Source organism: Balaenoptera acutorostrata, chromosome 5 (assembly GCF_949987535.1).
Source record: "Balaenoptera acutorostrata chromosome 5, mBalAcu1.1, whole genome shotgun sequence".
Classification (NCBI taxonomy): domain Eukaryota; kingdom Metazoa; phylum Chordata; class Mammalia; order Artiodactyla; family Balaenopteridae; genus Balaenoptera; species Balaenoptera acutorostrata.
Window position 1 is genome coordinate 118,134,150 of NC_080068.1, and position 16,725 is coordinate 118,150,874.

The window sequence follows — 16,725 nt, forward strand, 5'->3', positions numbered from 1 at the left end:
ATACAGACAAAAGCCACACGATTAAGGTTGTCTGGCAAGAATTGTGATCGACTCTGACACGAGTCAGGAAATATTTCTCCTTAAGGAATCATGAGTAATTTTAGGATAAGGGTCTGAAAGTATCTCGAGTTTCTGACAGCTGTTCTGGTTGCCTTCATTAGGAAAATAAGTGGTCAAAAGTCAGATTCTGAGATGTGCATAAGTCACCGTTTCTCAGTGGCCTCCCGACTCCATTTTAAGAGAACTCTCCTAGCAATGCCAACTTCATTTTGATTTTCCCTTTACATAAGATGTTTCTTAGTAGTCATGTTATTTTTTTTTTACCAAAATATGACTTTACCATCTTGACTTGATCCAGTTCACCAGGTTTGCTTGGCTCAGAATAGCATTTATTTCCAACAAGCAAATTCATTCACAAAAGACAAAGATTTCTCATTATTGAAAATGCTCCTGAGAATTGTGCCACAGGCCGTGATGGCTACTTTTCAAGATTAGTTCTAGCTTTCCTTGACTAATGGCTACTGTAGACGGGTACACAGTTTCCCAAGGTAAGGGCTTGGTAGGAAATGATTTATTTGGATGTCTAAGTTCTGGTATTTTTGTTTAAACAATCTGTTTCATTAATTTATGTTCCTCGATTAGGCATTGTGAGTTAATGATTTTCTCTGCTATTTACGGTTATTTACAGATTCTATAAATTAACACAGCTCTTATTGCCACTTCACCCAAGCTTTGAAGGGATCATTTGAAACTCAATAATGAAGCATTAAAGGATTTTCAGGTATTTTTATTAATTAATGAAAACCAAGGCTAACCAATGTCTCCTGTCTATGTCTTAATGATCTTGTGTGATATTACAGACACTAATGGTTTCCTCTGCAAGAGTTAGTTAACGGTCTTATGCCTTTATTAACAGAATCCCTCTCTTCTATGAAACGACCAGAAAGTGCGTGTGAAGAAAGGTGGAATGCTTTAAGGAAATACTTAAGGGGAGGGGACTAAACGAGAAAGGAAAGAAAGCAAGAAAGAATTTCTTATTCTTTTAAGAATGCATGCTTCTCATTAACTTCATGTATGCTGCATGAATGGCGCAGGAAAAATATTTCAGGAACAAACTTTAATACTATTAATGGCAGCTGATTCTGCAATCCACTCCATTTTTCATTACCATTTTAATGGTTTTAAAAATAAGCATTTGTTTAATTTGAATAATTCTGAAGGCTCTGGGGCATAGGACCTGTCCCTAGTTGTTAACCCTGGGGAGAGTAGGCCTGGTGCATAGTGACCAGGGAATGTGGGAGCCTGATAACAGAAGTGGGCATAATGTGTCCTTAATCGGCTGCTCAGGAACGAAAACTGACCAGACTCTAGCCAGGACCTCCAAACTGGGTCAAGGCTATGCTTTTAAAATTTTAAATATAATTTTAATTATATTACAGTAGTAGATGCTTAATGTATATTTATTGAATGAGTTGTTTAAAGTTGAATATTATTTATGGTGCATTTTTGAAAGTGAAAATTTTTTCATGTTTTATATGTTCTTGGACATAAATACAGCTTTATACATATGATTAGATTGAACAGCAGCACAACTCTATGCAATACACTTACAGGTTATTAGTTTTCACAAATGGATATTCTCCTATGTCCTCTCTTTCTGATGGACTTTAAAATAATTTTCTTGAGTGTCAACATTCCTAAAAAAAGATAAGCATTAGTTGTAATTAGCTACAATTATTATATGGCTATTTTTCAGTTACAACTACAGAATCCAAAATCAGGGTTAATTCTAAGATATTTCAAATAAACTTGTAATCATAATTTACAACAATCATAATTTTAACACTTCTATTATCTCTAAAAATTATTAGAACTACACAAATGCTTACAATCAAATTGCCTCAGTTTTCTCACCTATAACATAAAAGGGTAAAACAATTGATTATTCTGAAATCTGGCTGATCAAAATAAAATTGGGAGCTTTTATTTTTAATGATTTTTAAAATTTTTGAATAATTTTAGACTTACAAAAAACTTGCTAAAATAGTACATCAAGGTTTCATACACCACACATCCATTTCTGCATAATATTAACATCTCATATTAATATGGTACATTTGTTACAAATAATGAACCAATACTAATACATGATTATTAACTAAAGTCCACGCTTTATTCAGATTTTCTTATTTTTTATCTAATGTCCTTTTTCTGTTTCAGGACTCCATCCAGCATACATTACATTTAGTCATTATGTCTCCGTACGCTCCTCTCTGCTGTAGTAGTTTCTTAGACTTTATTTTTCCAAGACCTTTATGCTTTTGAGAAATACCAAGTATTTTGTAGAATGTCCCTCTATTGGAGGTTACCTGATGCTTTTTTCATGATTAGACTGGGGTTATAAGCTTTGAAGAAGAATACTGGAGATTTTTTTAAAATATACATTTCTGTATTTATGATTTTGTGGATCTAGGATGGGGCCTGAGAATTTAAAATTTTTCAAAGTCTTCTCAGGGTTCAATCATTACTTCTGGTGGGTGCTATTTGCTCTGTCTAGTAACAACCAGACACCAGTTAAGGATTAAGATCTGAGAATCTAATCTTTCTTCAGTTCTGGAAAATTCTTAGCTATCAAAATTTCTTTTGATATTTCATCCTTTCTTTTCTTCTGAAACTCCAGTTACATGTATAATTGAGTTAATGCATTCTCTAGGTCTCTTAATGTTGGTGCGCACGTATATGTGTATGTTTTTCTCTCCTCCATCCTGAGTGAATTTCTCAGAACAATCTTCAGATCTACTAATTTCTCTTCACAGATGTATAGAATTTATTCCTTACAATGAATTTTAAAGATTTCTATTTCCTTTTGCATGTCCAAACTTTTCTTGAGATGTTTTTGCCTTATAAATTCAGAATGAATTTTTAATTTTGGTTTTTAATAGATGCTATTTCTTTATTAAGTGTATTTCAAAGTCGTTGTCAAATGAGTCCATAAATTAACATAATTTACAAAGAATTCATGCTTGGAGCACTGAGGTTTTTGTTTGCCTTTTTTTAACCTTAGAGATCTTCGTTTGTCTTTGGATTTTAGTATATATTTTATCCTGACTGGAGAGGGACAACTTTTTTCTCCTGGTCTCACCTTTCTCATCTAATAGTTTTCAGGTGCCTGTGATTGCCTTCACCTGGCACTCCTGAGCCACCAATCCAGAACCAAGTTTTATAACAGCATTTTAAGTCTCCTGCTCTGGGGAGATATTGAAGACACCAAAGGTTCATGCAACTAGAGTCAGCTAGCAACTTGATTTGATTCCTAGTTTTCGGTCCTCACACCCCCTATAACCACTGTTTTCTATGTAGCTAGGTTTCTAGCCTTTTTATTCAGACTCCATTCACATTTGTGGGAGTTCTGGTCCAGCCCTTAGTTCCTCTTTCTGTATGGAGTACTGAAATAGTTATCTATTGCTATATCACACATTACCACAAACCCAGCAGACTGAAACAAGACACATTTATTAACTCACAGTCATGGGTCAGGAATATGAGCATCAGTTACCTGGGTCTTATAACCAGGGATTCTCAAGGCTACACGCCAGGTGTTGGCCAGGTTGCCTTTTGACTGGGGAAGAATATACTTTAAAGCGCATTCAGTTGTTTGCAGAATTCATTCCCCTGCAGCTGTATGACTCAGGACCCCAACTTCTTGCTGGCTGTTGCTTGGAAGCCACTCTTAGGGCCTAGAAGCTGCTCTCAGTTCTTTGCCATGAGGACTTCCCCCATATGGCCGTTTATTTCCTCAAGCCTGCAAGGAGAGTCTCTCCTCTCAAGAACGACCCTCTACTTCTTTTAAGGGCTTTCACCTGATACCCTTAAAGTCCTACCCACACAGAATAATCTACCTTTTGATTAATTCTACATTACCAGATTTGGGGCCTTAACTACATAAAGGCCATATTCTAGTGGCCAGAAGCAAGTCAAGGTCCCACCCACACACAAAGGGAGGGAATTATAGAGAGCATGATGTCAGGAGGTGAGAATCATGGGGTTACCCTGGGGTCTGTCTGCTACAAGCACCTTTAGTCCCCAAACCACCATCGATGCATCGATGTCCAGTCCCAGAAGACACAAATCTTGGCCCCAGCTTGGCCTCCTGCTTTGCATTTCTGTTCTATTACTAGCTCAGGAAGATGTTTACCTTGTTTCTCACTTCCTCTATGTCTATCTAACTGGTGTGTTTTAGCCTTTTATATTTTATCAGGCATAAATTTGTGTTTGAAACAGAAAGGTTTTGTAAAAGCATAAACATATGAAGCCATCTTACTCCATCAAAAACTTTTTACCTTATCAGGGTTAGGACAAGTTTCTGAAACCCTGGGTATGTTTTGTTTTGTTTTGTTTTAAATTTATTTTTTTATTTTTTGGGGTATGTTTTAATGGTAAAGAAGTATTTATCCAAATGGTTTGGGGAAGATGGATTGGTAGACAGGATTATTTTTGGTGTGAAAGGATAGGGAATTGGTCAATATAACTGGGGCATTTAAAAATTAGCCATCACATTTTTAAAAACAATTTTAAAAGTAGTCTATACCTGCTTTACAGCTTCTAATTATACCCTGGAAAGACCCACTCAATCTTCAAGTCCTCACACTATAGAAATAGTGCTGTCACTGACAAGGGTTTTTCCTACTTGGCTTGCCCTTTGTATGGGCTATTCCATCAGACAGTTTATTACACCATAGTTCTTTATTACACAAAAGTAAGGGAGGCAGTGAATGAAAAACAAGGCAAGAAAAGAGATACTCACAACAGGATTCCAACCATAAAATTAAATACACTCAGGTAACATAATGATCTGAACACTAGGGTCAAAGTCCTTAGTGTTTATTGTTTTTCATTGATACAGAAACCTACTTTCTTTGCAGACCTTGGGAGGGTCAGGCTTGGGCCTGACACTTATGAACAAAAATATACTTAATAGTTTCATCTAGGAATTAAAGCCTGACCTGAGAAAGTGACTATTTAAGCACCATGATTTTAAGATAACCATATTAAATAAGAGTCACAACATATTGCTAATACCAATCTGCCAGGGCAAGTCCTTTATTTCTTTTCTAAAAATAATACAATTAGTTCTTTATGTTAAAAGGCAGAGTGTATAATTCTAAAAAAATTTGTGGATTCTGGGGTTCTTCTTTAACTTTCCCAATAAATGCAAGTTGACTAGGCAGATAAATTAACGTTTACTTAGGGAAGCACACAGACCATGGTACCAGGGGGACATAATCTAGGTCATAAAGTTTTGATATTTTAGAATCATGTTCAGTGGATCTGAGAGCCACTGTACAAGGGTGATTAATAAAAAAAATATGGATGAAGATTGGTATCTATGAAAGTATAAAGCAGATATGGTAAACATAACCTCATTCACCTAGTGCTGGAACATTAGAACTAGTTGGTATTGCCTTGAGTTTGCAGGGTATTTAGGTCAAATAAATTATGATGCTATAATTGTAATATATTATGCAGCTCTTTATTCCCAGGAGGCACCACAGGCTGAACATAGAAAGGCTGTACTTTGTAACACCTGCAAAATGGGTGGGAAAGGAAGCTGGTGCGGACCCAGGCTTAGCTATGTATGATGTCACGTAGTACCACCTGTTCTCTTTTAAAATCTTGGCTGGTATCACCGACAGAGACTCAATATAGGGCTACATAAGAATCCAGGATAGCAAACTTTCCAGTTCTGAAAGGCCAAAGGCCTTAAGACAGATATTCTATCTCCATAGTTTCCCACAACTAACTCTGAACAGGGTTCATCATGAAGTTTCAGAAATTATTTTAAAAGATTTAACTTACTGGGTACTAGATTAGAGAGTAAAGTTTTATTGATGACATTTTCTAATCATGAAAAGAAATATTGCTTCAGAAGAACATATAGAATAAGCTAGTTATGTCTAAGCTAGTGGTGTCTATAATCATGTAAGCAAAATTATTAAACATACAAGTTTTTTTTTTTTTTGGCTTGCCCTTTATATCAGGTATTCCTTTAGACAATTCACAAAATATATCTTTTGATGAGAATCGAGTAGTTATCCATCACTTCCACAATTCTAGAAATCCCTCTGTTTCTCCAATCCTTCTGTTACAATTTGATCCATAGATCAACATTTTCTAAAGAAACCTATAATGCATAATAAAACAGAATTAAGATGAAAAATGAAAAACACTGCATATATTAAAACTTATAAAAATGAAAATATTTGCACGTATTAAAAAAATGGGATATGGCACTAAGTAGAGTGTATAGTTGAAAATGAAAGCAAGAAGCTGATGTTTGCAAGAAAATAAGAGATGATGGAAAAGGAAAAAGGAAAGAGCCAAAAGGAGAAGGTGAAGATGTGATAATCTGCCTATTTTTATCTTATGGACTTTGTGTATGATCTTCATTCTGTTTGTCCTCAGGTTTAGTGTTCTTACAGTAAGTCAGAGTCTATAGGAAACAGGAATGAAACAAAATAATGGCAACAATTTAAAACTGGAAACACAGAAAATTAAGCCCCTCTCATCACTAGGTACCTTTGTACTGTGACTTGCCTATTTAGCAGCTGTTCTGGGGTAAAAGAGGAGACACAGCCAGGCAGACTGGGTTTATGTGCTTTTTGAATTCCAAGGGTTCCCCAAATAGTCAGGTTGGATTTATGTACTTCAACATTCTCTCTGACCAAGACTTGAACTCCACTATGCGATCTAGTCTGAATAGACATAGTGGCTCAGGGCATGATCTTTGACTCAGAATTCAATTCAGTTCCCAGTTTTGCCACTTTCCAGTTTGACTCCCCAAACTTCTGCTACTCTGTCTTCAACAGGAAAAAATAATAGTACCTACCTCCAGGATTTTTATGAAGATTCAATGAGATCACTCATTAACTTAGCATTGTGCCAGGAATTACACTTTGAAAACTCAAGTAGGAGCCATAATAATCATTATTATTATTATGGAGAGCAGCATCAAATTAGGCCTAAAGAGTTTTTGTGTGCATTTAGACTCTCTATGCTCCTCAGAGCTCCAAAGTAGATAATCACATTTCTTGGGAACTAAGCAGAGCTCAAAGGCCTAGTTTGTGAAGTCAGTGATGTTTCCAGTCATAAGGTACCCCACTGCAATATATTCAGATATTTGGGACTATTAGCAAAGGGGTTTTGGAATGTACAGCCACCCATATTTCTCCCCATGATTAAACTTTAATCCATTCTGCTGTATTCTATACTATATGGTCTATATTACAAGGCAAATGATATAAAACTGTACCATTTATAACTGATTAAAGTCCCAGAGTTCATGGTTAATAATCACCAGGCTAAGCTAGTATTTCTCATAAGTTATTGTTTATCTCCCAATAAAATCATACGGGCCCAAATGACTAAAGAACCAAAAGCATTTTTTAAAAATTAAAAATTTTTAAATTTAATTTTTTAAATTAAAATTAAAAATTTAAAAATTATCAGTATACTGATACACTTGGTCTACCAAAATAATGAGGGAATTTTAATATCACATTTCACATTGGCTAGAACTTCCTTACTACAGATATGCTGTTCAATTCAACATTCTATAAACTAAAGCTGATAGGCAGAATTTTGTGTGAATCTGGATGGGAGCTTGGAAGATGGATTAAATATGAAAAATACACACTCTACCTTCAAGAGAAGGAGCAAATACTTTCATTATTTACTTTATCCAGCCATTCAGTCAATAATATGAAGTGCTAAGTGCTGGTAGATTTTTTAAAAAAGAGAGAGACACTCACCAATTTTCTTTATACTTTCAAGCTCCCAAAATGCAATTCAACTATTTATACGACTGACTTAACTTGTTTTAAATTATGGGATGTCCTTTGTGTGCAGAGCTGTGAGAAATTCGATAATCATTATATAAAGAATGTGGGAGGCAACAGAGAAACCAAAGAAACAACAGACATGGACATATCCACGCACAATAGAGCAATGCATTTTCTTCCCAAAAGTCTGCCAAAATCTTATACAATGGTCAGTTTACATGACTTTATAAGCAAAGAAATGTGACACAGATTTAAAAAATTTTTTCACACAATAAAAGTTAACGTTTTCACTTAATTTCTAGTAATTTTTTGACCATGAATTTACAAATGCATTATGCAACAAACAGCTTGCAATTGCTTGAACAAGTGTTTGAAGCTTGACACTTGAGAGAACAGAGCTTTCAAAGTAAATGCTTAAATTCTCTTATGTCAGATTGTTACCTATGTTCACATTTTAGGTTTTTCTAATGAAATTAAATAAAAAATAGAGGACAGTAATCTCCTTGGATTAGGTACGAAGGCTGAAAAAATATCCCCTGTGCTTTTCACAATATTTCAAATTTCTGATCTGCAAAGAAAGTAAGCACATTCTTTTCTGAAATCCACATTTGGAAGTCTATCGGTGAACATTCTTTAGTATATGGACTTCGGACCCTGCACTTATTAAATAGAGTCATAAGTAAAGTGAGAAATACAGTGTATGTTAGATTTTCCCCCCATTTAACATTAAGTAATACTATATACCTTAGAACATAATTTCCGTTTCCTTTTCTAAGGGCACAAAGTCCTAATCTATTTTTGAAATTCGGTTTGGAGCAAGAAAAGGATGGCCTGACTTGGCATTTTTCCCAATTCCAGTGTTTAAACGTATAACGTTCACGTGCAGTGGCGGCATCTTAGCTTCTGGAGCTTACACCCGACATGATTTTTGCTTTTCTGAAAGTTATGTCGTATATGTATTTATCGAATACATTACCAATCATGCTCAAAGGAAAAGCCAACAACACTGTTAGATTTTCCTGGTTCCCGGGAAGCTCGCACCCTAGGGTCAGACTCTTAAAGGCGCTTGGGCTCTCGGGTCTGAGGCGCCACAGGAAGGGCCGCTCCAGCAGGCCTGGGTACGCAAAGGTGCTTCCTGGCTGGGACGCCAACTTGGCGAGGATCTGCTGTTGGCAAACACAGATTAGTCCGGATAAAGTCGCCACAGACTCAACCAAGCAAAGCATAAATGGCCCTTTCAGCACAAGCCTGCGAGGAGGGATGTTACCGAGCGCAGCAACCCAATTTCTTTTCTCCGGGATCCCCAAACTCTTGTTTTCGAACGCTTTCCGATTCACGAGGCAGGTGGCTTGATCACCTAAGTGCCCCTCCCCCGCTTTCCTTCGAGTATTTCCTCCACCTTCTAGCCCAAGTTTGACTTTTTAATGGATTCGGGAGGTCTGAGGCAGACTAGGAGGCTGGGAAGGGAAGGAAGGCGCACGACCACACCACGCAGATTCGCGCGGCGCTGGCGTGATGAAAAAAGGCGGGCACGGGGACCAGACGGGAGGTGCCGGAGAGGGCACAGGGCACGCCTCGCTGGGGGAGCAGGGGGCGGGGCCACGTGCCGGTTCCAGGGTTCCGAGCTCGAGCGACGGAGGGCTCGCGAGCGTCCCAGCCTGTCCGCCGCCCGCCGCTCCGCCCGCGAGCATCCCAGTCCCAGGACTCTAAGCCCTCGCTCAGCCCGCGAGCGCGTGGCACGAAGGCGCGCCCACATCCATGCCCCAGCCGAAGGAGCTGGAGGCGCTCGCAGCCCCAGGCGTCTGAGGCGAGACTGAGCGCGTGGCTGACCTCGTCGTGCCCCGCTGAGCCAGGCGCGGGAGGAGAGGGGCGCCCTCCAGCTCTGCTAGCCGCGCGCGAGGCGGGGCGTGGCTGGGCGTGGCTGGGCGTGGCTGGGGGGGCGCGGCCGGCCGCCGAGAGCCGCGGAAGAGCAGGCGCGCCGCGGACCTGAGGGAGGACACGGTTAAAGCTTTGCCATCAATTGTGAGTCCGGAGAGCCAGTCCTAAGCTAACACACTAACTCTGCAGCCTTCCTCACGACCCCAAGCCACCGAAGGCGGCGACACCTGATCCAGCACACAAACGGGTCCCTTCTGTCCCCGGATACAATTTCGCGGCGGAGACACACTTAAACTCACGCGCAGCAGCCAAGAGCGGAGGTAAGCGGAGGGACCACGCCGCTCCAGAGGGCGGGAGGGGGGCGGGGCGGCAAGAGGAGAGGGGCGTTGTTTGCTCCCGGAGGTGAGTGCCGCGCGGCTGGCTGCGACCAAGGGGTGGGGGGGGGGGGGTAGGGAGCAGAAAGTGCAGATGGGGTTGGACTGAGGGGGTTAGGCGTTGGGGGTGGGTAGGCTGTGGGGCGGAGGGGTGTAAAGGAGATCTTTCCTTGCTGCCCCGCTCGCGCCCGTGCTCCTTTCTTTCCCTGCCGTATGGCGCCCGTTTGAGGGTCCTCTCGCGTTTCGTGCGTGTAGGCTGAGAGAGGGGATCACCCGGCGTGGATCTGGCCAAGGACCTTGCACTTGACCCTGGAGCTATGGGCACCGCGGAGCCCCCGCCGCCAGCCAGGGATGGGGGCCTGGGAGGTGCTTGGGAAACTCTGCAACTCTCCTCTACTTCGTTCTCTCCTGAGGGGGAACTAGACCTGGGTGCATTGGGGGTAGAGCGTGTCTTGGGGCTACACACGCACACGCACGGACACAGGGACCTTTCAGTGCCGGCAAGCCTGTGCGACCCCCGGGAATGGACAGTGGTGGCAGGGTCTCCGCGCGGATGCGGGAACCATATGGCGTGCCCTTGCTTTAGAGAAGCGTGTGCGGATTAGGAGGCGAGAGAAGGACGCGCTGCAGGAAGTAGGGCGCCTTCCACGGGCCGGAGGAGCGTCGAGGGGCCTGGGATGCGTGGTTTGGCGTTGTACGAGGCAAACTGCATCGGAGTGCGACAGGGCGAAAGGACAGTCATGCGTGGCGAGGGGGTTACTCAATCTGTATGTGTAAATTCGCTGATTTAATGGAGGGTTTATGAAGTTGAGTACGGGGAACGTGCCACTCTGCAGCACTTCCTTAGGGAATGTACCACCTCTGTACCTCTACCTCTGGTTCCCATCGCCGAAAAGCAACCCCAAGGGGTTGGGGGGGGCGGTGAGGAGGAGAGAAAGTGAGAGAACTTCTGAAAGTACTCTAACTCGGAAGGCTAGATTGTGTTAACTAGTCATTCTCACGGGGGAGAGGGCGTATCACAAGGGGGAGGAGTGGGTAGCGTTCGAGTCACCTGCATTATGAACCAGTTTTAGCAGTAGAGGCAGCCTTTTATTTCAAGTGGGTTCCACCCAGAAACGATAGGAAAAACACTACTCTAAAAACCTTCGGTTTCCCTTGGGCTGTCATCTCGTACAATGAGTTTTTTAAGATTAGTGAAGGTGTGGTAGTTTGGCTAGATGTCAAGTGTGCTGTTGTTTCTATTTATGATAATTTCATGTTCAAAGAAAAAAAAAGTCTCCGCTCGGAATTGGTGTAATGGGTGTGCTTTATTTCCACTTACTCCCAGAAAAAAATGCCACTTGAAGGAAGGCTAGGAAGTGCTTTTTAATTGGTATGTTAATAGTGTTAGGAGTAATCACATTTTATTCCCTGGAGAGTTTTAAATTAATGGAAGAGTCATGCACATCAATATTGTATAGTGAGGGAATCTGAACTTTGCGTTAATTGAATTAGATCATAAACCAGACTATTTTTCCTGTCTCAGAGAGAAACAGTGGACTAGTTTTCTGTTATGGAAACTATCTCCAGGCAGTTTGAGATAATTGCTTTTGGACTGTTTCTGTTCGGCAACTATTCTAGATAATTCTAGAGGGAAACACTCAAGTGCTATTTGATTTGCCTGTCACCCACAAGGTAAGGTTGACATCTTGTGTTGTGTGATTTAGTGCTATAGCAGTGTTTAAAAACTACAATGAAGCACACTTCCGTGACATTTAGTAATAGCTTGATAGTATATTAGTAGCTCGGGCATAACTGAGTAAAAACTGTACTTGTGACTTTCTCTTGATAATACTATTGTAGAGATTCAAACTCTTTTTAAGTCTAAAATTTCCAGAGCTTTATGCTTGTTGTACTAATGCCTGGTGCACATATTAGAATAAGTAAACCAATGGAGTAAAAAATATTTGTAAAAAAATTTATTTTTTGTAAAATCTTTTTTGTGGGTAAAGAGTTTGACAGTTCACATTTGATTTAAATTACTTAAAACATTTCATGGTACCTTACGAATAACTATCAGCTTAATTACCATGTAAATATTGATGGCAAAGGAAGAAAATAACCACACTCTCAATTGTCAGACTCCTTTTCAAAGTTATTTATGTGCTTATTTATAAGATAGTATTGACTTGATGCTGTTTAATTCACATTAGATTTCCAAAGTACACCAGGAGAGTAAGAACTTTTGATTGTTTTTGCAGTGTCATAATATCTCATTTATTTGACACTATCTGGGTTATTACTTATTTACATAAGCACATTTTCAAAATAGCTGACCCCTCACACCATTAATTACTGAAACTTTAAAAAGTTAGCTATTAAAACAAGTAATTTCTAAATATTACACTCTTACTTGCTCCCTAGGATGTAAGTTAATTTTTTTTGTTGGACTGTCTTTATGAACATGAATTCATAAAGAATTGAATAGTGCTATTCCTTGAGGTGTATAGAGCTGTTTTTGTTTATAGTAAATGGCCTCAGCCTGCCTGGTTGAAATACTAGATTGGGGACAGAAGTACTATTCTTTTTTTTTATGGTTTTTCTGGGTCCTCTTTCTGTTATCAGCTATCACTTTCTGCTGCTGTCAGGCTGTGAGCGGGCCCTGCTGCTCTATTATGTGTTGTCTTTTTCTTTTCTTTTTTTTTTTTCTGAAATGATGTGGGCTATTGCTCGAGTATAAAGCCTGTGTAATTTGTGACAGGTACTTGCTGTTCTTATCCTTTGTTTCTGGGCTAGATAGTGAGCTCAATGGCTGAGGTTCCTAGAAGGGTAACTTCTATATAAATGGTTTTAATGTGTTTTTTTAATAGAAAATTTTGTATATGAGATCTTTAGAAGGGTGTCTTGATTTCAGACATTCAGTCTTCTGGAAGATCTTTGCTTTTCCGAGAAATTGAAGCAGGCTTTAAAAAAAGTTTACTTTTCTTATGGTAGGCCCAGATTGTCTTTGTTTAGGAATAGTGTACGATGATATTTTACATCCTGCTTTCTGCCGTTGAAATTGACTAGCTGTATGTAATATTGGCACTATTTCTCTACTCTGGAAGCTAGGAACAAGAAGTGTGATTTGATAAGCCTGGTGCCCATACTTGAAGCTAGGTGAATCATTTCAGTATTACTTTGCATACCCACATATGGGGTTGCATAATCAAATGAGTTTGAATAAAGTTGTTTAATTTAGTGTTGAAAACGGTGATAATCATATCTTCCTAATCTAAAGCATTTCACAAACATCCTTCTTTTTTTCAACAAATACTTATTAAAAACATACTATGCATTGGGCACTATGGTCCTGTACACCGGGGATATGCAGACACATAAGACCATGGGACGACTCTGGGTTTAAAAGGATTAGATAGATAGAAAACAAGTTGGTTTCAATAAGTACAAAATAGTGCTATATGTTCTTTTTTTTTTTTAATTTTTATTTATTTATTTATTTATGGCTGTGTTGGGTCTTCGTTTCTGTGCGAGGGCTTTCTCTAGTTGCGACAAGTGGGGACCACTCTTCATCGCGGTGCGCGGGCCTGTCATTATCGTGGCCTCTCTCGCTGCGGAGCACAGGCTCCAGACGCGCAGGCTCAGTAATTGTGGCTCACGGGCCTAGTTGCTCCGCGGCATGTGGGATCTTCCCAGACCAGGGCTCGAACCCGTGTCCCCTGCATTGGCAGGCAGATTCTCAACCACTCTGCCACCAGGGAAGCCCAGTGCTATATGTTCTTGAGTGCTTTGATAGAGAAATGCAGAGTGCCCTGAACAGGCATTTGGAAGTGGCCAGTTCTGCATGGGGACAGAGACTAAAGAGGCTTCATAGAGAAGGTGACAACAGAGGAGTCAGTGTAGACAAGGGCAAGATCATGGAGGACTGTTTGCCATCCTACGGCGTGTGGACCATTTTCTCTTCAAGGTTGTTTTAAACAAAGGAGTGGGGAAAACACAGCTCTCCCAGCAGTCTAGAAGGATGGATCTGAGGTGTGAGACAGGAATAACAGGTTAGAAGGTATTGGGGTGATCTTGCTAAGAGAAGTTGAGGAACTTACATCAAAGTGGTAGCAGTAAGATGAGGAAGAGACTTTGGTCACACAGATGTTATGGTGGTAGAATCTCTCAGATTAGGTGACCGGTTAGATGGTGGGTGGTATGGGAGGATGAAATAGGGACTTTAAAGGAGAAGCCGATTTGAGGACCAAGGATGATAGAGTTCAGCTTTGGACATGTAGAATATGAAGTGCTTATAGAAAATCCAGCTGGAGATGAGTGTCCGATGGATCATTGCACAGAACTTCTGAGCAGAGAGGTCTGGGCTAGGTAGGTAGGTAGATAAATGGATAGATTAACGGATGGGTGGATAGACTGACTGCTTTAGCCATTTTCAACATATAGGTGGTTGCAAAAAAAAAAAAAAAAAGGAAGTCAGTAGATCTTCTAGGGCAGGTTCAGAGAGTAAGATGAAAAAAGAGGCCTGGGGAGATTCTAAAATCATATTGTTGGCTAGAGATATAGGGAGCAGTAAAGAAGGAGAAGGTACAGAGTGAAAGTCGGGAGGAAAATTAGGGGAGAGTAACTTTTAGTAGCTGAAGGAGGAAAGAATTTCAAGAAATGAGGGGCTAAGTACTAAAATGAGGGGTATCAGACAGTCCTGGTTCTGCACCTGACTAGTATGTGACCTTGAACTCAGAATTGAGTTCCCTTTCCTCATTTACATAATGAAGATCAAAGTGTGACCTCCCAGGGCCACTGTGAGGATCAAATGAGATAAAGTCTATCAAGCTCAGTGACTGGAAGTTATCTGGTTTGTGTTCAATAAGTGCTAGCAGTTTTTATGGAAAACGGAACTTGGATTTGGTGATAGGTCTGTAGAGACTACTGCTTTCAGCAGTACTCGCTCTCAGGGTTTAGGGAGGGTGATTAAAAGATATGTTTCAGATGGAAACTTGATCATATTTATAGCCTTTGAGGAGGAAGCCAGTACAATAGGGGCACTTGAAAATTTTAAAGGGAAAAGAGAGAGCCATTGGCACATGATCCTTGGCTAGGGGGCGGGGTTGGCGCAAGAGCTCTGGGGCGATGTTAGCTTCCTCAGGACAAGCCGTGCTTCCACCAGCCTGGAGGGTCCACAGCATCTTTGTTGCTTTTTAAAAGCGTCTGGTAATCAAATCATAGACATTTTTAACGTCTTATTTAAGGTTTCTTGGTATTTAAGTGAGTTCTAGTTTCTTAGATAATCTAATAAGGACAAAGATTATTCATTTTAAAAGACTCTGAAAACAAAAACAAGATAGGTGACATTAAAACTGAACACAGTGTAATTTAATGTTTCATTCAGAAGGCATTTCCATGTCTAAGGCATGGAAGGCATTTCCATGGGGTCTTAAAAGTCAACACCATGGAAATCAGGTATTAATCTGTGTAATAGGGGAAGGACTGATTTGTAGATTTCTTAAAAAATTGAGCTGACCATAGTAATATTTAAAAATATCTACTTTTGGGGCTTCCCTGGTGGCGCAGTGGTTAAGAATCCGCCTGCCAATGCAGGGGACACGGGTTCGAGCCCTGGTCCAGGAAGATCCCACATGCCACGGAGCAACTAAGCCCGTGCACCACAACTACTGAGCCTGCACTCTAGAGCCCGCGAGCCACAACTACTGAGCCCACGTGCTGCAACTACTGAAGCCCATGCGCCTAGGGCCTGTGCTCCACAACGAGAGAAGCCACTGCAATGAGAAGCCCGCGCACCACAATGAAGAGTAGCCCCCCGCAACTAGAGAAAAGCCCACACGCAGCAACGAAGACCCAACGCACACAAAAATAAAAAAGTAAAATAAAATAAAATAAAATCTACTTTTTTCCTTAGGATTTTCTCTAGTTGGATGAAGTAATGCTTTATATTAGAGATAAACATCTAAAATTAGATTTCTATTTTAATATGTATTTTTTTTTACCCTGTAATTAATGGGTATTTTTTTTTTTTTTTTTTTTTTTTTATTAATGGGTATTTTGAAAAATAACTTATCTATGTGAATTGGTTTGGGAACCAATCAACAATTGAACATGGTGCATAATGTTTACTAGTTGGTTTTTAGGCATATTGGTGATTAATTGGTTATAAGTATCTATTCCTTTTTAGTTCAAATTAGTAAGTCTGTTTCAATACATGCTTATCAATATTCACTACTTACCATTTGTTTATATATATATATATATATATATATATTTTTTTTTTTGGCTGCACAGTGCAGCATGCAGGATCTTAGTTCCCTGACCAGGGACCAAACCCATGCCCCCTGCAGTGGAAGTGTGGAGTCTTAACCACTGGACCGCCAGGGAAGTCCCTCATTTGTTTATATAACATGTAGCATAGTACGTAGTTTTTAGGACACCCAATAAATGTTTTCTGAGTAAAATGAAATCAGATGTTCAGTATTTTTAAGGTGAACTGAAGTCCATTATGTATGTGGTTTTTAATCTTTGATGACGTTCTTTCCCTGAAATTCTCTAGCTACATTTTTTGTTATCAGGACCTCTCTATTTTGGAGTTGAGTTTCAGTCTGTTACGCTAACTCCCTCACAGTGTATGGTCCCACTCTTGCAAAACA

The 16,725-nt window shown here is 40.1% G+C and overlaps 1 protein-coding gene across 5 annotated transcripts in view; it reads left to right on the top strand.

Moving 5' to 3' along the window:
• UGT8 (UDP glycosyltransferase 8) overlaps positions 1-16,725 on the top strand; it is a 513,963-nt gene that overhangs the window by 417,706 nt on the left and 79,532 nt on the right. For 2 of the 5 annotated variants that reach the window (XM_057547075.1, XM_057547076.1), the window contains one exon: positions 689-781. The gene's annotated coding sequence lies outside the window, so the exon portion shown is untranslated. Of the gene's footprint in view, positions 1-688; positions 782-9,313; positions 10,037-10,088; positions 10,119-16,725 lie in introns of those variants that run through there. The other 3 variants (XM_057547077.1, XM_007172428.2, XM_057547078.1) reach the window with 3 other exon arrangements.